General features: G+C 45.8%; 1 protein-coding gene across 1 annotated transcript in view; it reads left to right on the top strand.

The window, feature by feature from the left end:
* Positions 1 to 23,539, top strand: part of PLXND1 (plexin D1) — a 205,177-nt gene that overhangs the window by 82,393 nt on the left and 99,245 nt on the right. The window lies entirely within an intron of this gene.

Below are 23,539 nucleotides of genomic sequence, written 5' to 3' on the forward strand. Positions count from 1 at the left end.
CTGTCTTCCATACAGGTCTTCATAAAATCTAAGGTGTTGGTGAGTTCCTTATGCAGCCACATCACTCTCTTTAGACAATTTACATTTTCCTTCCTCATCAGATTCACTTCTCTTGGTGCCTTCAGAGTTTAATTCTTGAAACCCTCCACCCTGAGCTGACTTCCCCTTGAGGCTTCAAGCCGTAGGATCCTGCCTCTCCTTTCTTTGAGCCCTTTGAAATCTGTTCTTCCAAAGTCTAGGATGCATGTTAGATTATCACCAGCTGTCTTCTTCTCTATCAAAAATTCTATGATGGAGTGGTCATTTCCGCACAAAATTCCTATTGTTTCTACTCCAGCAACCACACTTTCCTCGTTGGTCATAATCAAGTCCAGCGCAGAATTTCCCCTTGTTGATTTCTCTACTTTGTGAAAGCACAAGTTATCATTAAGAAATTATTAGCTGTTTTGCCTTTGATAGATGCATGGATGATTAAAATCTTCCATAATTACTCTATCATGCTTATGTTCCATATGTCAGAGTTGGGCTTGTGATCTGTTTCTTGAATGTATCATCTCTTTCCTCTTTTTATCCAGTAGGTCTGTAGTCAGGGGTGAGTGGTTAAATGTTTAACAACCAGCTCTTTAAAAAAATATGCCTGACATACTTTTTCAGTTTAATCTACATTATTAATATTTCCCCTATTACTTTCTTAAGTCTAGACAATCAACAAAATAATAAATCAAACCCTAGTTGTAGTATTTGCCAATTTCTTGAGGTGTAAATGTTCACAACGATCATTTAACAATTGACTCTTGCAAGCCAGTATGGGCTGACTCCAGCACTCCCCTGTCCATAGTATATTCTAATAGCAGTACCACTTCTGTTTCTACCTTGGTTGATGCTCACCCAATGCTTTCCACTATGCTCGCCTCTCTGGTTTCCTAGGTCCCCCCATGTGAGCGTAACTCCTCTGGAATTTTACCAGCCCCACTTTTACACATCCTGTTCCTTTAATGGATCCCTAGCTTCCAAGGCGATATTCCAAGCACGGGTTCTGTCCCACCCAATCCCTGTGAAGCCGATGATGGCAAAGTCACCTCCTTGCACTGAAGGTTTTATTGCTAGCAACTATTTTTGGATTTTGTCTTCTGTGAAATTCGGAGCGTCTCTACTGCTATTTTCCTTTCTTCACTGAAACTACTTTCTTTCCTATGAAATAGGCATACGTACATAGTTCGTTGCCGTTCGGTCATTTCACTTGTGTCTGACTCTTCATGACCCCATTTGGGGTTATCTTGGCAAAGATACTGGAGTAGCTGCCATTTGCCATTTCCTTCTCCAGCTCATTTTACAGATGAGGAAACTGAGGCAAACAGGATCAGACGACTTACCCAGGATAATATAGCTAGTGTTTGAGATCAGATTTGAACTTGGGTCTTCCTGATTCTAGGCCCTACGCTCTATCCACAGCACCACCTGGCTACGCCACGTGTGTATGTATTCACACACAGAAATGTACGTGTGTATATATGTATGTGTGTATCTCTTTGGCAAAGGCTGTCCCCCACATGTATCATAGGGTGTCTTTGTGTTGCTTGAAGGGAGGCAGAATAGACATCTCTAGCCTCTTCTCCCCTACCCTTCTCCATGGAAGACTTTAATTCCTGCCAGGGGGGAAGCCAGAGAGTTGACCCCAGATCGTCTGGCCACTCTGCTCTCCTTAGAGAGAGGAAGTACTGGGCTAGATATACCCTTTACTCCCTTAAATATTGTTAATCTAGGTGATGCGATTAGTTCCAATCTGACTTCTGATCATTGCTTTATTAATGGGAGAAGCAGGACCCCAAGCTTTATAGGTAAGGCTGGACCCCTTTCCCACTGAATAGGAGTTCCTCAATGAAGACACATAACACTTAGCCAAGAAACCCATTTATTCAGTTTGGTGGCAAAATAGGAGTCAGAGAAAGTGGCTATGGGAGAATATGTACCAGACAATACAGAGTGAAGGAGCTCTTCCATTGGGAGCGAGAAAACGCAGCTCAACCAAGAGAGACATTCCCATATCTCACCCAAAGGAAAGTTCCCTCAAATCTCTGGTGTAGGAATCTGGGGCCAGGGACATGATAGAGACGGCCAGCTCCTCTCACGTCGGCTTCTTCCCCAAAGTCTTTTCCTGCAGCAACCTGAAGTGGGGTTGGCATCTTCTATCTTCTCTCTTGAAGCTGGAAGCCAAAAGCTTCTAAAGTAACTGCAGAGCACAGAACAGCTGAAGAGATTGAAGAGCCCAGAGATCTCCCTTTCTCTCACCAACTTTGCCTGGCCCGTCATGTAGGTACAAGGCATTGATCTCTACCAATGAGGAGATCCAGGCCATAGCCTAGAATATACAAAATACCTTCAGAGGCACTCCATCCCTGACTTGGAGGTTTGGGGATTTGTTTTTAAATTTCTATTCTATGCCATGGCCCAGAAATATGTGGCATTGGTCTATAAGAGTAGGGAGAGAAGTACTGTTCTAGGCCCAGTGCCTGGCACATAGTAGGCACTTAATAAATGTTGACTGATTGAAGTAACAAACTTAGAATGAAGTGGGGCCAATGGAGATCAGTAAAGATGATTTTTAAAAGGTGTCTGTTTTTAAACTATGCTGGGGGTAAGAGAAATCAAAGGATTACTATTGCTTATGGCAGAAAAGAATTTGAAGAGGAGGTGAGACTGTTTGGCTTTTCTTCTGCTTCTGTTTTCTCTCTCCTTGTACTGGAAAAAGCAGAGCAGAGTGGTTCATTGGGAATGAATGCTCAAGATTAGCGGAAAGATAGATTCTGGATAGTAAGAGATTCTGGTTATTAAGATGACCAGGAAGGCTTAATGCTTCCAAGAAAAAAGCCTCCCACCCCAACAAGAGCAATGCTTTAAAGTGCTTATTGGCAGACCTCAACAGGTCTCATCCACAACCCATTCAGTTTTCTCTTCCAGTCTGTTCCTATGGCTCCCATCAGACACCCCCTAAGTAGATGGGCAAGTGTGAAGTCTGGCCAGTGGCTGCTACCCAATGGGGAAACCAAGGCAGCTGGCAGGAAGAAGTATGCCTCATTCCATATGGGGAGGTGGAAGCAGAGTCAAACAGTCAATCATTTATTTAATTTATTAATTTATTTTATAGGCATTTATTAATCGCCCACTCGGTGCCAAGCACAGTGCTAAGTGGGGCTTCTATGTCATGCATGGGAAAGAATGCTGAACTTGGCATCCCAGCTGCCTGTGATGAGTTCAAGGCTCCAGACCTAGATGAACCTAGGGTACTGGGGAAAATCAGTAGACGTGATTGATGAACCGTTGTCAGTTCTCCTTGAAAGACTGGAAGATTGGGAGAGTTACTGAAAGACTCAGAGAAGGGCTAATGTCCAATTGCCAAAACAAAGTGGAGGGGGGAATATGATACGATCCATAGATTATGTGCCTATAAGCTTAACTTCCATGCCCAGCAAATTATAGGTTAGTGCATATCTAGAAAAGGGAACATTGGTCACAAAAAGCCATCAGGAATGGAGTTGTGTCAGAACTGGTGACCAACACTTAAAGGTTGTGAATATGGGAGAAGGGAAAGAAGAGAAGCTTTAGGAGGGAATGTGATGAAGAGAAGGCTGGCATAGAACAAGTCTGGGATTGAATCAGAGGAGGCTTTCTGAGCTGGGAGGGACTTGAAGGAGCATCTGGTCTACTCCCTGCTCTATTACAGATGAGGAAGCTGAAGCCCAGAGAGATTCTATGTCTTGCCCTAGGTCACATGGGTAGATAAGTAGCAGAGCCAAGATTTGAACTCAGGGCCTAGAATTCCGAGTTGAGCAGTCTTTCCTTTGCATCTCATAGAAGCCACAAGAACTGGGAGTACATATTCTTTCTTCTGCCTGCCTCTCTCCATATGGAGTGAGGCATGTTTCTTGCCAGCTGCCTCGGTTTCCCTTTTGAGAACAACAACATGCTTTTCATCTATTTCCTCTACATTTGTCTGATGGTAGCCATAGGAACAGGCTGGAAGAGAAAACTGAGTGGGCTGTGATTTTTGCCCTGGCTGGGGTCCGCCACTGAGTGCCTTAAACAATTGCTGCATTGGGGGGTGGGAGGCTTTCTTCTTGGAAGCATTAAGCTTTCCTGGTCATTTTAGTAACTAGAATCCCTTTGGCTCTTGATAGTAGCTTCAAAACTGGCACGGGGCCATCATTTCCCAAGCACTCGAGGAAGCCTGGATTTAATCAATTAAAACTAAAAAAGAGAGAGAGGAAAGTGACCACACCTACTGTTTCTGAGGCGGTTAATAGCACACGTGGAAGCCTGTTCCCATGGTTTTTACAAATGGCCTGTCTCTCCACAGAGCCTCGAATGTCCACCCGAACCTGTGGCCCAGGCACAGCTGCTCTGCTCCCCAACCCCACCCCCACAGCTTCTAATGAAGTTAATCCCACTAATCAGCCTTTGAGCCATCAGTTCCTATCCGATGCTAACTATGACTCAGGTTGTGAGAGTGGCCAGGGCTTAAGATAGAGGTGGCTGGTGATCTGTCTGGCTAAAGATGGCTGCTGCTCTGTAAGGTACAGGGGGGTAGAGTGTTGTTTTGTTGGTCTCTTGTTTTCAGAGAGGACCAGTGACATCACAGCTGATGTCTTGACTTGTTTATGAATTGCATTTAAGCATGGTAGACTTTCTCAAGGTCTCAAACCTCACTCTCTCTTCCTGCGTCATCAAAGTCCAGTGGCAAGACAAAAGTCAGGATGACCAGGATACAGTTTATGATCTGGGCATCTTTGACGTCTGACCAAGCTTCAGCTGTCTTCATGGCCTCTGGAACAAGTTGTTCTCATCTGCCCATTCCATGTGAGGGATGTCTTCACATCCTTGGGATAGACATCCTCCTAAGAGACTTGTTGGTTATCCTTGACTGGGTTTAGCCCACCTGCAGAGACACTTTACCAAGATGTGGCTGCTGTATATGCTACAGCTTCTTGGAGCCACAGGTGAGAGATGGGCGCCAGGTAGATACCAATGACCAGGATGAGCAGCCCTGAAAAGTTCTTGGCAATCCCTCACCCCAGAGGTGCTGGTGCTCCCTGAACACCCCATACACCCACAGTGGCTGAGTATTGCTTGAGTGCATGGCCTTGTCCAAGGACTGAAGGGGATCAAAGAGAAGGGGAAGGCTCAGGATCTGCCCCTAAGGACATCCAGCTACGAGGATTGAGATGTGAAATTAAATAACAGTACAACATAGTATATAGTAAGAACCCAATCAGGGATACTGACAGTGAGTGGTATTGTAGGAATTTGGGGGAGAGGGAGAGAGGAAGAGAGAAGGAGAGGGAGAGAGAGGGAGAGGAAGAAAGAGGAAGGGGGAAGAGAGGGAGGGAGAGAAAGAGGGAGAGAGAGGAAGAGGAAGGGAGAGGAAGTGGGAGAAGGAGAGATCCCTTTCTGGGAAGATGGGACTTGAACAAGTAGATTTTATGTATGAGATGCAGCCTGATGTGGGACAAAGGGTTTTGAACTTGAAGTCAAGAGAGACCTGGTTTTAGGTCCTGCCTCTACTAGGCAGGCCCCTTATCTATTGCAGTTGGGCTAGGCAGTATCTGACTTAAGAATCTTCTTAGTTCAAACGCTGCCTTAGACTCTTAGTAGCTGTGTGACCCTGGACAAATCACTTGACCTCTGTCTGCCTCAGTTTACTCAATTGTAATGGGGGATAATAATAACATCTACCTCCCAAGCTTGTTGTGAAGATCAAATATGGTAACATCTGTACAAAATTTCAGAAGCCTTAAAGCATTACATAAATGCAAACTATTGTTATAATAGCAACAACTGCTGATGCACTGCTCTCTAAAACAGGTGTTTAATAAATACTTGTTTTGTTCCTTCCTTCCTTAGTCCTGTTCAGTTCTGGTCCCAGATCATTCTGCATCCTCAGCACTGGTCCAGGATACATGTATCAAAGGACTTTCTATCCATCTTCACCCTATTTGCCTCAGTTTCCACATCTGTAAAATGAGCTGGAGAAGGAAGTGGCAAATCACTTCAGTATCTTTGCCAGGAAAACTCCAAATGGAATCATGGAAAGTCAGACATGACTTAAATGACCCAACAACAACAACAAAAATGACACAGTCCAAACCAGGGGTCGCCAAACTCGAGCCTCATCTCGTGGTGTTTTTGTAGCACTGTGAACTGAGAATGTTTTTTTCCATTTTTAAATAAAGTTTTATTTTATTTTAAAAAACTATCCTTTAGTTCACTGGCCATACAGAAATAGGTGGTTGACCGGATTTGGCCTTCAGGCCATTATTTGCCAACCCTTAGTCTGGACAAACAGTATTCTTTTTTTTTCCTACTCAGTTTATAGGATCATAGATTTAGTGACCTTAGAAGTCATCTTGGTCTCTTGGGTAGCAGACTAGGATTTGCACCCTGGTCCCTCTGACTCCAGATTCAACACTCTACCTGACTGAATTGTTATACCATGTTATGCTGTGGATGGCCATGGATTTCATGGAGGAGGCCCTGCGTTCTTCCCAGCCTTGGTGTATGACATCAGCATAATGTCATAGACAAATAGGAACATACAGAGAACGCTCTCTACTGTGCCACCTTGGCCATATCTTTAACCCCTCTGTGCCTCAGTTTTCTCATATTTAAAGTGAAGTATGCTAGATGTCCTCTAAGCTCCCTTCAGGTTCTGCGATCAGCTATTTGTCGTTGTTCAGTCATTTCAGTCTTGTCCGACTCTTCGTGACCCCATTTGGGATTTTCTTGGCAGAGATACTGGAGTAGTTTCCCATTTCCTTCTCCAGCTCATTTTACAGATGAGGAAACTGAGGCAAACAGGGTCAAGTGAGTTGCTTAAGGTTACACATCTAGAAAGTGTCTGAGGTCAGATTTGAGCTCAGGTCTTGGCACTGACTCCAGGCCCATCACTCTGTCTAATGGGCCACCTAGCTGCCTGTGATCATCCATAGAAAATCTCTCTGCCATTGGACACATAGTAGGTACTTAATAAATGCCAGCTGATTAAATGATTCCATATGGGAGATTCTCTATTACAGTGGCAAACATCATTGGTGAGCCTTTGTCTCTCTGTTTTATGACTCCAATAATAATGACGTTCAAAGGGCCAGGATCTTCAAATGAGATTGCATTTCTCTGTCAAGGAATCTTGTATGATCTTATGCACTGGAGATACCTTGAACTCTAAAGGCTGTTTATTCTCCCACATCGATCAACAATAGACGACAAGATAGTTTGTATTGTGTGACCTTCCAGTCAATTGTGTGACTGTGAAGAAGCGGTCAGATGTAGAAAATGATTTGTAAAGGTATGCCTGTTGCCTTCTCATATTTTTAACAAAGATTCCCTCGATATATGTGTAGAACATTCTCCTAAAAATGTTACAGAAATTAGAAAGTAGGCATATGTGTTGGTAGTTACAGATGTCTTCTCAAATGCCTTCTTAAAAAAGAATCCCATCTGTGGATTTTTTCCCAATTGTTTGGTATCTTCTCCTCTTTCATTTATCTTAAAAATTAATCCCACCATGCTTTCAAAATTGGGTCTCCTCCAGCATGGCTTTCTTCTGTGTATACTTGGTCTGGTCCAGCTGGTCTTCCTGACTTCATTTTCTCAAGTGCCAATTCTACTTCCTCATTCAACACATCAGGGACTGAGGTGTTAGATTCCAAATGTGGTGGTTCCACTGTCAACGATGATGAAAATAGATTTCTAAAGAAATGTTGGCAGACCCATTTCATTTTTTTTCCTCATCTGTTGATTGTTCTCCTCCCAGTTTCATCTATAAATGTTCTTGGGATGATCTGGCTAAGTTGGGTCTCATGCCAAGCTTTTTTTCATACTTATTCTCCCTTCACCACTCTTCCCTGTTTTATGAATTGATGCTGTTTAATTTTCCACCACCTTCCTCTGTAATATTTTGCAAATGAGTTAATTTTCTAAACTGATGTTGCTTTGGCTGCTCTATTTCTCTGCTTGATAGAGAGATTCAGTGTCTGCTGGCTGAAGAGGTTTCTGGGATCTCTTAGAATCCTTGTTGTTTTATATTCATTAAACTTTTGTGGGATATGTTGATAATTAGTCAATGTCTTCTCCTTTATCTAACTCCCATTTTTTTATGTCAGGTAGGTCAGGTTGGTAGCATTGTGATGACATATACCACATCTTTTCCCCTGTCTCAATCCTTTTGAAAAAAAGCTTTGTGCTGATTTTAACCTTTGCTCTAATAATTAGTCAGTAGTCTGACTGCACACGCATGACAGCTGATTCTGAAATGATTCACACATCAATAACTAGTCATTTCCTGTCTGTTAAGACGCAGCTAGTTTCATTTTTTTGAGAATGTCATTCAGTACTCGCCACATCCAGCTCCAACAAATGCTCCTCTTGAAGTAAGATACACTGCAGGCAGCCTTCCAAGAAGTCCATCGGCCTCTCCATTTCTTGATCTGGATCCATATTTTCCAGCATTTTTCAAAGTTGTTCCTTATACCCACCTTCCCACCTGCCCCCCTCCCAGGGTTGTTTTGAAGATTCAATGAGAGACCACATGTAAAGTGCTTTGCAAACCTTAAAGCACCACATAAATGCTATCATCGTTGTCATCATTATTATTATTTTAAAATCATTGGGTATATTGCCTTATTTGGAGGATCTTGCCACGTTGTTTATAGAATTTCTCTTTATTCTATGCAACAGATATTGGTGAGTATGGTTAATTATAATATGGCAAACCACTCTGGTTTCTTTGCCAAGAAAACCCCAAATGGGAACATTTCAGACATTGCTGAAACAACTGAGCAACAACATTTATGTAGCAGTTACTGTGTACCAGGCACTGTGCTTTGCAAATATTATCTCATTTGATCCTTGCAACAACCCTGGGAGGTAGGTGCTATTATTATCCCAATTTTACAGATGAGGAAACTGAGGCAAACAGGGCTAAGTGACTTGCCCAGGGTCACACAGCTAGCAAGTGCCTGAGGCTGGACTTGAACTCCTAGCATTCTATCCACCGTACCACCTAGCTGGTTAGGCTCACTTTATGCACTAAGAGGCAAGAGGTTGTTGTTATTCCATGGAATGACTTTACTTGTTAGCTTTGGGCACAGGATGAAACCAACTCTGCCAGCTCCTTTTGGCCTCTCTTGGGAAAACCTGTTTAGTTGCAAACGCCTTGCCTTCTGGTTTCATTTGCAGTGAGAATGTCATTATGGTTTAGGTTCTCTAAGCCTTTGGTCGCAGGAGAATGATCTCCCTCAGATCTGGGGTTTCTCCACTGATGCATCTCACAGTCAATCCGTGACTTAAGAGAAGTCCTAGAGAGTTGTCCAGACCGCGTAGAGGGGGTGCGGTCTGCTCAGGGGCACCCCACTAGGAAGTGTCAGAGGTGCAACATGAACTGTCTCCGAGCCCATCGCTGTATCTGCTACGTCTCTTTTTGTTGTTCAGTCATTTTCAGTCCTGCCCCACTCTTCATGACCCCATTTGGGGTTTCCTTGGCAGAGATACTGGAATGGTTTGCCATTTCTTTCTCCAGCTCATTTTACAGATGAGGAAACAGGCAAACAGGGTGAAGTGACCTGCCCAGGGTCACACAGCTAGAAAGTGTCTGAAGCTGTATTTAAACTCAAGACCTCTTGATTCCTATGCACTATCATGCCACCTAGCTGCCCCCAGCTGTGCCTCTACCATGTATAAAGTACCAACAGTTGAATGAATGTTTGTAAAAACCGTGAGGTTTGTAGCATCCTCTGCCACCAGCAGCAGTGAAGTAGGAGGAGCTGCACAGGACTAAGAGCCTTTTAGTATTTTTCTCTATTTCATGGGTTCAAAATCCTCTTTTTGGCACCCAAAGCCCTTCATAACCTAGCCCCACTTGGCCTCAGAGTGATTTTTTTTTTATCCACAGCAGCTCCTATAAACTATTTGCTAAGAGACAAAGTGGATGAGATCCAGTACCTTCTTAGACTTGCCACTAAGAAGATCTGGGTTCAAATCCTGCCTTAGTCACTTATAGCTAAGTTACATGATTCTGGACAAGTCACTTAGCCCTTCTGTGCCTCCTCAGTTTTCTTGTCTTCAAGATGGGGATAAATAATAACCTCTCCTTAACAAAGTTGTGAGGCTCAAATGAATTACCATATGTAAAGTGCTTGGCAGACTTCAAATTGCTATCTCAAACACCGCCATAATTATTATTGGTGAGGCAGCTTCCCTGCTGTTGAAATCATGGCGCCTAAAAAAAAAATCATGGTGCCTGGAAGTATTGACGTGAGAAAAATGTAACATGTCTGGCACACAGCCTTGGACATTCTGTCTTCAGAACGTGTCCCTTCTTTCTCTCCTTGTTCCTGGGCTCCGTGGGAAATTTTGGGCCTGACAGAAGTAATTGCTAACATTTGTTTGCCCTTTTCATTCTTTGTTTCTCCTTGGCTCTCAAAGAGGACTGATGACATCGTGAGGCTGATGTCTTGACTTGAGAGTGAACTGGGTGCAAGTGAGGCAGATCTGTCCAAAGTTGTCAGCCTCACTCTCTCCTCCAGAGTCATCAGAGTCTAGTGGCAGGACATAAGTCAAGATGACTGGTGATGGCCCAGGATGCAGTGGGAGACCTTGGCCCTTCTAAATTAAGGTCTTTCCCAGACCTCAGTTTATCTGAGTCCACACTCTTTCAATACTGCTCAGAAGAGCCTCACAGACACCCAGTGAGGTAGTCTGAGTAGATATCATTAGCCCCTTTTTACTATCGATCAATCAATAAACATTTATTAAGCACCTACTGTGTGCCAAGCACTGGGGATGCAAAAAGAGACAAAAGATTGTCCCTACCCTCAAGGAGCTTACAGTCTAATTGGGAAGCCAACAATCAAACAAATGTGTAGAAAGGCCAAGGGTCTTTCTGGGCTGCTACATTGATGGTGCATGTGAGACGGGTGTTATTCAGCCCTCAGCCTGTGCCCATCCCTGGGCAGAACCTCAGCTCTCGGAGCCCTCTTCTCCCAGTTTTCCCTGACCAGCTCTCATCTTCACACTAGGGAAGAAAAGGAGGAGACGGCCCCTGTCTCGGAGGATTAAACTAATCACGCTAGAGGCAAGCCAGCAGGGGCCTTCTCTGCAGTGAGTAGGGCCTTGAGAGGAGGGAGGGAGCCAAGACAGGCCTTGGAGGCTCCAGTGAAGTTTCTGAGCCGGGTGCTTAATTTGGAGTTTAATTAAATGCCAATTAGTTCTGGAGGCGCCAGGGCTTACTGGGTCAAGCAGGGGATTAGGAGACAGGATGCCTGGGTCTGCCTGCTGGCTGTGCTTCAGTGGCTGCCTGGTGCACAGAGATAAAATTAGCCCCCTGCCGCCTTAGCACGGCATGGAGAGGCTTAGGGGAGGGGGTGGGCAAAGCAGCTTGGGATCTGGGTGGGCTGTGCCAGGCAGGTTGCTTTGAGAGAGATTGACTGAGAATTAAGAAGGCATTCTGCCTGTCTGTTCTCTGTTGCTCTCGCCTCTCAATCCTCCTGGCCACCTCTCCTCCTCCTCCCTGCTGGCCTCCCTCAGGGAGAGCCAGGGGAAGATGAATGAAAAGAAGAAAATATGTGTGCACATGCATGCACATGCATGTCTATGCATGTGTGTGTACATGTGTATGTGTCTGGAGGGCAGAGAGGGTGGCCCAAGAGTAGGAAATCACTAAAGAGTCCCTTAGGTGCCCTCTCCCCACTAGGCGGCCAATGCTCTCCTTCCTTCACTGAGGTCTCTTCTGGCAGGGGGGAGAAGGCTGTGATGAGTAAGAGAGCTGGCATTGGAGAGAGAGAGAAAATCTCTGGCCTAAAGTTCCAGTTCCGCCACTTACAAGCTACAAGACCTCGTGACCTTGGGCAAGTCAATTAATCTCTTAACTAACTGATTGATTCATCACCATAAAGTTAGCCAAGTGATGAGATCTTGTGAGGGAGAAGTCACCTATGAAATGGCCCCTAAAGACAGGGGGGAATGTAAGCTGCCTGACCTGAGCGGAGAGAATAACCACGTCCTTAAAGCGTCAGAGTTTTTGGTGGGGTGGGACTATGATTCCATCTGTGTAGGGAACTCCCTCCGGTGAGGAAACCTCTTTCACCAATGTGAGACTAGAGAGAGTTACCTGAGGGCTCTGAGAAGCTGGTCAGGCACCCAGTATGTGTCAGGGGCAGGACTCAAACCCAGGCCTTCTTGATTCTGAGACCCTTTCTCTAACCATGATTCAGCCCTGCCTCTCAGTGACATCTTGTTGTTCAGTCGATTTTGGTCATTTCTTACTCTTCGTGACCCCATTTGGGTTCTTTTGGCAAAGATGCTAGAGTGGTTTGCCATTTCCTTCTCCAGCCTGTTTTCCAGATGAGGAAACTGAGGCAAACAGGTTTAAGTGACTTGCTCAGGGTCACACAGCTAGCAAGTGTCTGAAACTGGATTTGAACCTCGGTCTTCCTGACTCCAGGCCCAGGGTTCCATCCACTGTGCCACCTAGCCACCCTCCTACCTTCCACTGGAGTGTTATTCTCTCATATTTCTCATTTCGGGTAGGGGGAAGGATACTTATAGGATCATCAGATCATAGAGTTAGAGCTAGAAGAAACCTTAGATGTCAAGTCCACCTTATTTTACAGAAAAGGAAACTGAGACCCAGAGAGGTGAAATAATTTGACTAGGGCCACGCAGCTAACGAGTGTCTGAGACAGGATTTGAACTCAGGTCTACTGTTGCCACACCTAGTGGGCCACCTGTGGGACAAATCGCTCTTCCACTATGACTCTTTTATATTTAGTGTTCTATGAACTACTGCACAAGTGGATACAATAACGGTTTTCATAATGACGTTTGCCCTGAGCTATGGTAGGACTTCTATTTCCTGCCCCTTAGGCATGTGAGTTAGAGGTCATTGCTTAACCCGGCTTCCGAGAAGAGCAGGAGCCCAAGAGTGGAATTTGGGGCATTAATAGATATCCTTTTGTGGAATGGGAGGCAGCATTATAGACCAGGAGGAACCCACTGGAAGAGCCCCCAGTGCGCTTTCCCCCCAAACCCTCCCCTCTTCCCAGCTTTCCTCTTTCTGTCAAGGGCGCCGCCATTTTCCTGGTCACCCAGGCATCTTCCCTCGCCCCCATGTCCAGCCTCTTGCCAGCACATTCTTCTCTACATCCCATTCTTCTCTCACCAGCCTCCTTGGGCCTCGCTCAGGCCCTCACCTCTCACCTGGACCGCTGCAAGGGCCTTCTAACCAATCTCCCCGCCTCATCTTTCCCCTGCCAGTCTATCCTCCATTCAGCTGCCAAAACAAATCTTCTAAAACATGTTTCCGAACGTGTTGTGTCATGCCTTCCAGTGGCTCTGTGACGTCCAGGGGCACATGCGAAGCCCTTTCTTGGAACCTTCCAGTCTTCTTGGAGTTTGCTCCCCTCCAGTGATCTCCACCCACAGACGGACTGACCAGCTCTGGAAATGAAGGATCTTAGGTTCGATTGCTAACTCTGACACCTGTGTGGCCTTGGCCCCACGAGACCTCGGCTCCCCAAGCATCAGTTTATTCGTCTGCAAAATGAGGGGTCTAGACTGGATGGCTCCTAAGGTCCTTTCCAGCTCTTAATCTGTCTTCCTATGAATGACAACGTAAGACTTGTATCTACAAAGGGAGAGATTGAGGACTGGAAGGGATCCCAGAGGACATCTAGCTCAACACTTGAGTGACTTGCCCAAGGTCACACAGATAGAGTAGAGGTGCTGGGATCTGAACCCAGGCCTTCTAGCTCCCAATCCAGGGTTTGTTTTTTTTTTTAACCATCCCATGCTGCAAAGCCTGGAGTCAGGAGGAGCTGAGTTCAAATCCAACCTCAGTTACTTACTAGCTATATGACCCTGGGCAAGTCACTTAACCTTGTTGCCTCAGTTTCTTCATCTGTAAAAGTGAGCTGGAGAAGGGAATGGCAAACCCCTGCAGTATCTTTGCCAAGAAAACTCCCAATAGGGTCACAAAGAGCCGGATACAATTAAAATGACTGAACAACCAACAACCTAGCAAGGAGCTGGGCTTTAATTGGGGTTTGCTGTTTTTGTGTTCTCGTGAAGGAGCTGGGTTAGGTCTCATCTCAGTGAATAAGAAAGAGTATAGTTAATTAGACCGTGCCATCATCACATTTTTCCCTTCCTTGGAGACAAGATAGGTGACTGGGTCTGTGTGTCTGAGAGAGAGGAGGAATCAGTGTAAGTAGGGTGTGTTAAAGCTGCTTTTAATAATCAAAGGGCAGCTCAATTGATACTCCATTATGGTCTTTTCTCGCTCTCAGGAACCACTTGGGAGCTCTCCACGTCTGTTTTCCACATCCTTAGGTTTCATTCTGAGTGGGGCTGGATTGATTTGGTTCCAGCAACACTACTCAGCCTGGCTTCCTAATAGGCCAGAAGTTGCTGCAGAAAGACCCTCGCCCATCCCTTGATGGGCTTTGGGTGGCTGCTGGCTGGGCAGAAAACATTAGGCTTCCCTAGAATGAATGAGGAGTAATGGTGGCAGAAACACAGGGCTTTTTGTGTCTGTGAAGCGTGAGCACAAAGCCCCTTGGGCTTGGAGTCAGAGCCCCAGTTCTGTTACTTACCAGGTGGGTGACTATGGGTGAGGCACTTACTGTATCTGAGACTTAGCCTCCTGAGGGAATAGTAAGATCTGTCCTCACGGGGCTATTGGAAGGAAAATGCTTTGTAAACCATAAAACATCCCCAAAATGGGAGTCCTCTTCAATATTCCTCTGCCCAGGTCCTCCACTACCTCAACCCAGCGTGGGCGTGGCCAACCTGTGCGCCAATCCCAAAGGCACACAAAATGGAAAGGATCAGAATGCTATCAATTAGAGCTTTGGAAGGAAGGTTCCAGGTCATTGGGTGCATAAGCATCATTTTATAGATTGGGAAAGTAAAGCCTATTAAGGTTAAGTGAGGGGTCCAAGGTCACACAGGCCCTCGGACTCCAAATCCAGTGTTCTTCCCACTGCACCTGCTGGCCTAATGGTGGGCTGGGTCCCTGGTCCAAGGGCCAGCCTACCTGAGCTCAGAGACTCTCATCCCCAGATGATTGGACACAATCATCTGCAGCATCCTTGAAATGATCTACATAGATGGGGAAGGTAGAAAGGGTACCCATCCCAGTGAAGTCACAGATCTTTCAGAGTATTGAAACGTTACCATCATCACTATAATTAATAACATAACGGAATGTGATTTGGTACAGGAAATCAAGAGATCCAGATTCCAGTCTTGTATGTTATTGATTTAATATGTGACCTTGGACAAGTCATTTTCCTGAGACCTTGGCCTCCATGTCCCTCTCTGTAGAATGAGTGTCTGGGCCCTCATGCTTTTGCATTGGCTCATGTCTGGAATTCCCTCCCCCTTCCTTTATGCTCATTAGCATCTCTGGTTTTCTTGCAGACTTCATACAGGCACCATCTTCTGCAGGAGGCCCTTCCAGATCCCCTCCACCTGCTAAGTCCCTTCCCCTCTTAGGTCACCTCCCTCTGTTCTGTTCTCACACGTCCCTGTGGACATACTTGTTGTATAATTGGATTTAAAGGTGGAGGAGACCTGTCTTCAGCATCCTCTCTTTCCCTCTCCCCTCCTCAGCAGAGCCTGGCAGCAATGAGCCTTAGATGTCCTGTTGGGTTTCCCCTCCTTGGCTGGAACCATGGATATAATCATCTTATGTGCAGATTCTCAGATGACCATGACCGTGGCAAAAATCTGAGTAATTGATCAGAGAACAGAATCCCTGCCCCACTAGCCACAGCTGGATGGTTGTCTTGTTACGACTCAGTCTCTTTAAGTTCTTCCAGGTAGCTCTGATTCCAGAACAATGGGGAATCTGCATGTACAGTGTGATACCGCTCTGTTAATTCATATTTGATCAGAGTAATATTTGGAATCCCAGAATCTCAGCCTTGGAAGGTCCCTCAGAGCAACCAGACCAACCAATAACTGAATGAGAATCACCTCTATACTATTCCCAACAAAATGGCCATTGAATCTTTGGAGAAGACCTCTAACAAAGGGTAGGAGCTACACTAACTCCAGGGGCATCCCATTCCACTTTGGGGTATCTCTAATTGTTAGGAAACCTCTTTCTGCCCTCTGAGGCCAAGAAGAACAAACCTCGTGGCTCATCCATTCACATACTGGAAGACAGTCTCTCTAAAACTTCTCTTTTGCAGGTTAAACATGCCCAGTTCCTTCAATCCATCTTTTTTTTTCCTTAATAATAATTTTATTATTTAATATTTTAGTTTTCAACATTTATTTCCCCAAGATTTTGATTTACAAATTTTCTCCCCATTTCCACCTTCCCTGCCACTCCAAGATGGCATATATTCTGATTGCCCCATTCCCCAGTCATCCCTCCCTTCTGTCACCCCACTCCCCCCATCTGTTTTCCCCTTACTTTCTTGTAGGGCAAGATAGATTTCTATGCCCCATTCCCTATATATCTTATTTCCCAGTTGCATGCAAAAACAATTTTTTCTTTTGAGCATCTGCTTTTAAAACTTTGAGTTCCATATTCTCTCCCCTCTTCCCTTCCCACCCACCCTCCCTAAGAAGGCAAGCAATTCCACATAGGCCACACATGTATCATTATGCAAAACCCTTCCACAGTACGCATGTTGTGAAAGACTAACTATATTTCCCTTCATCTTATCCTGTCCCCCTTTATTCAATTTTCTTCCTTGACCCTGTCATTTTTCCAAAGTGTTTGCTTTTGATTACCTCCTCCCCCTATCTGCCCTCCTTTCTATCATCCTCCCTTTCTATCCCCTCTCCCTTACTTTCCTGTGGGGTAAGATACCTAATTGAGTATGTATGTTATTGACTCCTCAATTCAAATCCAGTGAGAGCAAGATTCATTCATTCCCCCTCACCTGCCCCCTCTTCCCTTCCAACAGAACTGCTTTTTCTTGCCACTTTTATGTGAGATAATTTACCCCATTCTCTCTCCCTTTCTCCCTCTCTCAATATATTCATCTCTCACCCCTTAATTTTATTTTATTTTTTTAGCTATCATCCCTTCATATTCAACTCACCCTGTGCCCTCTGTCTATATATATGTATATTCACTTCAACTACCCTAATACTGAGAAAGGTCTCATGAATTACCCACATCATCTTTCCATGTAGGAATGTAAACAAAACAGTTCAACTTTAGTAAGTCCCTTATGATTTCTCTTTCTCGTTTACCTTTTCATGCTCCTCTTGATTCTTGTGTTTGAAAGTCGAATTTTCTATTCAGCTCTGGTCTTTTCATTGAGAAAGCTTGAAAATCCTCTATTTTATTGAAAATCCATCTTTTGCCTTGGAGCATTATACTCAGTTTTGCTGGGTAGGTGATTCTTCGTTTTAATCCTAGCTCCTTTGACATCTGGAATATCATGTTCCAAGCCCTTAGATCCCTTAATGTAGAAGCTGCTAGATCTTGTATTATTCTGATTATGTTTCCACAATACTCAAATTGTTTCTTTCTGGTTGCTTGCAGTATTTTCTCCTTGACCTGGGAACTCTGGAATTTGGCAACAATATTCCTAGGAGTTTTCTTTTTGGGATCTTTTTCAAGAGGCAATCAGTGGATTCTTTCAATTTCTATTTTACCCTCTGATTCTAGAATATTAGGGCAGTTTTCCTTGATAATTTCTTGAAGGATGATATCTAGGCTCTTTTTCTGATCATGGCTTTCAGGTAGTCCAATAATTTTTTAAAGTTTTTTTTGGAGGGGCAGGGCAATTGGGGTTAAGTGACTTGCCCAAGGTCACACATCTAGTAAATGTGTCAAGTGTTTGAGGCCGGATTTGAACTCAGGTCCTCTTGACTCCAGGGCCAGTGCTCTACTCACTGCGCCACCTAGCTGCCCCCAATAATTTTTAAATTATCTTTCTGGATCTATTCTCCAGGTCAGTGGTTTTTGCAGTGAGATATTTCACATTGCCTTCTGTTCTTTCATTCCTTTGATTCTGTTTTATAATATCTTGATTTCTCATAAAGTCACTAGCTTCCACTTGCTCCAATCTAATTTTTAAAGTGGTATTTTCTTCAGTGGCCTTTTGGACCTCCTTTTCCATTTGGCTAATTCTGCCTTTAAAGGCATTCTTCTCCTTATTGGCTTTTTGCAGCTCTTTTGCCATGTGGGTTAGTCTATTTTTGAAGGTGTTATTTTCTTCTGTATTTTTGGGGTCCTCCTTTAGCAAGTCGTTGACTTGTTTTTCATGGTTTTCTTACATCACTCTCATTTCTCTTCCCAATTTTTCCTCTACTTCTCTTACTTGCTTTTCCAAATCCTTTTGGAGCTCTTCCATGGCCTGAGGCCAATTCATATTTTTCTTGAAGGCTTTTGATGTAGGCTCTTTGACTTTGCTGACTTCTTCCGGCTGTATGTTTTGATCTTCTTTGTCACCAAAAAAATGATTCTAGAGTCTGAGTCTGAGTCCGCATCCTTTTTTGCTGCCTGGCCATGTTCCTAGACAACTACTTGACCTTTGAGCTTTTTGTCAGGGTATGATTGCTTATAGAGTAGAGTGTGCTTTGTCCCAAGCTTTCGGGGCTGTGCTGCTGTTTTCAGAGCTACTTCTACACAGCAAGCTCTGCCACACCACTGCTCCTCCTACCCCAAGAACCGCCAACTAGGATTGCAACCCAGATCCAAGCAGGGCAAAGCTGCCTCTGTGCCAGCAAAGTGCTCCTTGCAGTCCTGCTCTGGTCCGCCACTTTATTCCTCCCACCATGTGAGCCAGCAACTCTGGAAGCAGCTGATGCTGGAGCTCTGAAAGCAGCTGCAGGAGCTTTCACCTGCTGCTGCCGCCGGCCACTGCCACACCATCTCCACCATCCCCAGGGCTGGGGCTCATCTAGCAGTTTTCCCACTAACCTTCTCAGTGGTCTTTGGCATTTGTGGGTTTAGAAGTCTGGTAACTGCTGCAGCTCAATGATTCATGACCCTCAGGCCTGCTCTGGCCCACTCCTGGTCTGGTCTGTCCTGGTGCAGACCATGCTGGGCTGCACTCATCTCCCAGCACTGTGTGATAGACCTTTCCCAGCAACCATCCAGGCTGTCCTGGACTGGAGACCTGCTTCCTTCTGCTGTTTTGTGGGTTCCGCAGCTCTTGAATTTGTTCAGAGCCATTTTTCACAGGTGTTTGGAGGGATTTGGGGGAGAACTTAAGCGAGTCCTTGCTTGCCAGCCACCATCTTGGCTCCACCCCCCTTCTAATCCATCTTCATGTGATGATGATCTCAAGCCCCTTCACTATCCTGATTGCCCTCTGCTGGACATTCTCTGTCTTGTCAATGTCTTCCCTAAACTCTGGTGCCCAAAAGAGAACACAGCACTCCAGAGGTGTTCTGGCCGGGGCAGGGTACAGTGGGACTATCCCCTTCTTATTCCTGGAAGCTGTGCCTCTCTTAATATAATCAAAGATTCCATTGGCTTTTTTTTTTTGCTAATGAGGAGCTATAGAAGGTTCTTGGGCAGGAAGGGACATGATGAGAGTAACATATTCACTGGAGATTTCTGTTGTCCTAGCAGACCCTGTGGATCTTTTTCACATGACTGGTGATCTAACCATGTTTTTCCTCCCAACTTGTACTCATGAAGGTGATTTACTGAACTTGTGTCAGTCCTATGTCCAGCCCATTCAATTTCATCTCCTTTGCTCTGGCCCAGTGGTCTAGCCTGTAAAGCAAGACCTTTCTGAGTCCTGATTCTGCCATCTAGTGTGTTAACTAATCCTTCCAACTTTGCACCATCCACAAACTTGATAGGCATGCTGTTCTGTTATGACCCAACATGGCAGGGGAGGTCCCTGCCTGGGAGAGGGGCTGAGGTTCCTTTGTTCACCCAGTGGAGTCATGGTGCCCTGCTCATCTACTGTGATGTGCAAATGTGGAACAAAAGAACTCTTAATCTTGGTGTTCCTGGTTCACCAGCTAAAAGAGGGGGGCACCAAGGAGTCCCCATTGGGTCAAGGCAAACATGCCTGATTTGTTGGAAGTTTGTCAGGAAAGATCATGCTGGTAGCAAGTGTGGAGTAATGCATCAATCAGACTTTAATAAGGCATGGAGAGTAGAAGCAGATGGCACAAGGACAGCGGCACAGGGAACAGGATAGTGGAGAGAGGACAGCAGTGTGGAGACAGATATCGGAGGGAGAGGGGCACAGAGAATCACTTATACAACTGGACATGAGGGTTGGGAGCTCTCAGGAAGCACAGACCCATGGCAGGTGGAAGAGTGGGGGGGCAGAGATTTAGGGTCCCATGTTGTAGGGTGTTGGTGGCGAAGGCTGGACTAACTCACATCCAGGCCACCTTAGGGTTAGGTCATTCACATATCCACATCATAGGGTTCCTTCCTTCCATAATGTTTTGCTGGTCTTCCTGGGCCACAGGGGCCACTGCAAGGGGCCTGGCTGGCTTCTTCTAATTTTACCCGGCCCCCGGAGGTGGTCTCAGTTCATTTATGAGGCAGTTTTGTAAGTGACTTAGATGTTCTCCTTTATAGGCTTACTTGCTATCATTGTTACCTTTTGCGGGCTACTTCTGGAGGGAAGGGGGTGGGGCCTTGGTCAGGGGAACCAGAACAAGATACAATTGCAACACAATCCACCCCTTGGTTCCTCATTCACTTACTGTGGTCACACACTACCACGCCTATTGGCTAATCTAAACAAAATCACTGCAAGCATTGTCACTTCAAAGGCTCGTCATCACAGGAGTCCTGTTCATTTGCCTGGGAAGACTCAGGAGAAAAGGTCAGTGGAGATGCTCACTGTTCCTGGGGAGATGCTTTTGAAATCCATGATGATCTTATGACTGGTATCACCAGTCTTTACTCTGCCTCTTGTACAGGTGGTGAGAAGAGCAGTTTCTCCTGAGGGGTCATTCTATGCCCAGCAGAAGTTCATGAAACTGCAAACCCCTTGGCTGACCGGTCCAAAGTCAGCTGAGGAGCCCATCACTATGGCCCCTAAGGCACGTTGTCTTCTGGCCAATTTGTCAAGTCCTCTGGCAGTGCCCTCAATTTGGTCCTTTAATTGCTCCGTGATAGCCATCTGTATCCTTCAGCTTCTTATGGGCCTCTTCTCCTTCTGTTCCCCAAGTTTCAAGTCCAACAACAGCTATTAGGACATGTCCCACTGCATGCCAGTATGAGGTGCTCTGGGGGTCAGATGGGTGTCATCGAGGCATCCTTGTGAAAGATGGGGTCTACTTCTATGGTGGCTAGAGGGCAGAAAGGGTATCTGTGGGTTTAGATGAGGTATGGGGGACCAGGGAGCACATATCCTTATCTGGAGACACCCCATAGAGGTTGTACCTTAGCAAATTGTATCACCCATTGGTATCGTGAGCAATCTCATACACAGTCCTGTGCTATTGGGCTGGGGCAGTCCATGGTCAATGCCTGGCTCGGAGCTGAAAGGTGTCTTTCCTTCATCTAGTTGTAAAGTTTTAATTAGATTAGGTATACGGGAGGCCACTGTGGTGGTGAATTACTTTCCCCTGAATTCTGGTGGGTTGTAGCATGCCTGGCACTGAGTGAGGTTCTGTGCAGAGGCTGTGGCTTTGGAGATTGCATCTTGATAGGGAATATCTATACCAGACCAGCCAGACGGAGGGTTGTCCACCTCTTCAAGATATTATTGTAGGATAGACTCAGCACATTTCAAGAGCTTGATGCAGTCCAGTGTTTCCCATACTCTGGCTAGCACTGTAGAATGCTTGTGAAACTATCCGAAGGGCGTGACAGTGTCCAGGATATAGAGGCAGCTGCATGGGTTTGGAGGGCCTCCACATTGTACCTGGTCAGAGTGTGCTAGGCTCCCTTCATTTGGGGGGTGCGCCTTGAGGGAGAGTAGCTCATCTCAGACTAAGGCAGGGATGTCTCTGACCTTATGGGTCCATATGTACCCCAGGAATTTTACACACTGTGAGAGAGTTTAATTTTACGGAGTGTGATTGCCCAACTTTGACTGGTCAGGTATTCAACCATAGCCATGAGGTGGGCTTGGACTGGGTCGGAGACAGTGCCTCCAATTAGGATATCATCCACATAGTGCTTTCTGCAGTTGGCCTATAGTGCCAGGGAGTCCTTCAAAACCTGCTGGCACAGTGGACAGTGCTCTTCTGGTATCCATCCCATGGGCAGCCTGATAAAAGTACATTGTGAAAGCAAATTGGACACAGGATAAAACATGTTAGTCAAGTCGAGTACTACAAACCAAGAGCAGCCAGAGGATTGGAGGTTCCCGTCACCTCTATAATGCCGGGTACTGGGACTCTGGTTGGAGGAACACCCTTATTCAGAGTCCTATATTCCACAGTTAGTCTCCATTTATTCTTGCCTGCTCTTTGGACCTGCCAGACTGGCGAGGTGAATGAGAGACTGTGGGGACTATTACACCTTCAGCAAACCCAGCGTGGGCTTGTATCCCCGGGTGTTGGTTTGATCATTTTCGTAAGGTCCCCAGGCCTCTTTAAGTGGGCAGTAACCCCAGGGTCCTTGCACATAGATACCGGCTGTCTAATTTTCCCAGAAGTCAGGGTCAGGCAGTTACCAGTAAGATGTATCCATCCACGCTGCTGCTTTTCCCTCTGACTTTTGTTGTAAATCCTTAAGTATAGTTTGTTTCTCAAGCGTAGCCAGGGCTCTGACTTCATCATGCAGCTCCAATCCTTTGTCACCCCTCCTCCTTACGGCCCCCTTTCCTGACCGTCCTTCTGGCGGTGACAGTGAAAGCTTGGCCCAAGGTCTGGGGGCCGGATTTCTTACTGCTTTGTTTCCTCTTCATCTCTGTCTGCCTTGCAGGGTAGGAGGAGCTAGGGTGGAGATTCAGCCTACCTGTTGACAGTCTCTACCAATCTTCTCTCTCCTCCACCATGGTGACAAGCAGTGAGTGGTTAAGAGATACCAGCACATCTCCCTTATGTGGTGGCATTTGTCAAGGAGAGCAGTGACTTCCTATGGGGACTGGGTGGTAGGGACATGGGCTTCTTTGCCTAATTTCCCAAGGAGAGCCCAGGCAGGGGCAGGCCACTGATTGAGGGGGTGGGGAACCTTAGGGATAACTTGGAGACTGTCCCTGACCAATGTCCTGGCCTGGCATTTCTGCTTGGGGTAGGCCAACCTTCCTTGCCTCAGCATGGGTGACATGACATTGGCTGTTGGTTGCATCATTTGCCTGAGAAAGTGTCAAGAGACTTGTGTTGCTCCCCTTGACACACTAAGAGAAGGGCGGAGTTTTTTATTGGTGGCTACCCAGTCCCCCAAGAGCACCTGTCGCACTTGTGGACCTGGGGTTTTTGCATTTGTACCTTCTCTCTTCCCTGCTCTGCTTACTCTATGGTTATTTCCTCACTGCTACCCTTAAATAAGCAGCTTTGCCCTTACGGGGAATGCCAGCAGTTCACCCCTGACCTGTGTGTGTAGGGTGGGAGGAGATGTTTCTCATTCCCTCACTTGCTTCAG

This window comes from Trichosurus vulpecula, chromosome 9, assembly GCF_011100635.1.
Source record: "Trichosurus vulpecula isolate mTriVul1 chromosome 9, mTriVul1.pri, whole genome shotgun sequence".
Taxonomy (NCBI): Eukaryota; Metazoa; Chordata; class Mammalia; order Diprotodontia; family Phalangeridae; genus Trichosurus; species Trichosurus vulpecula.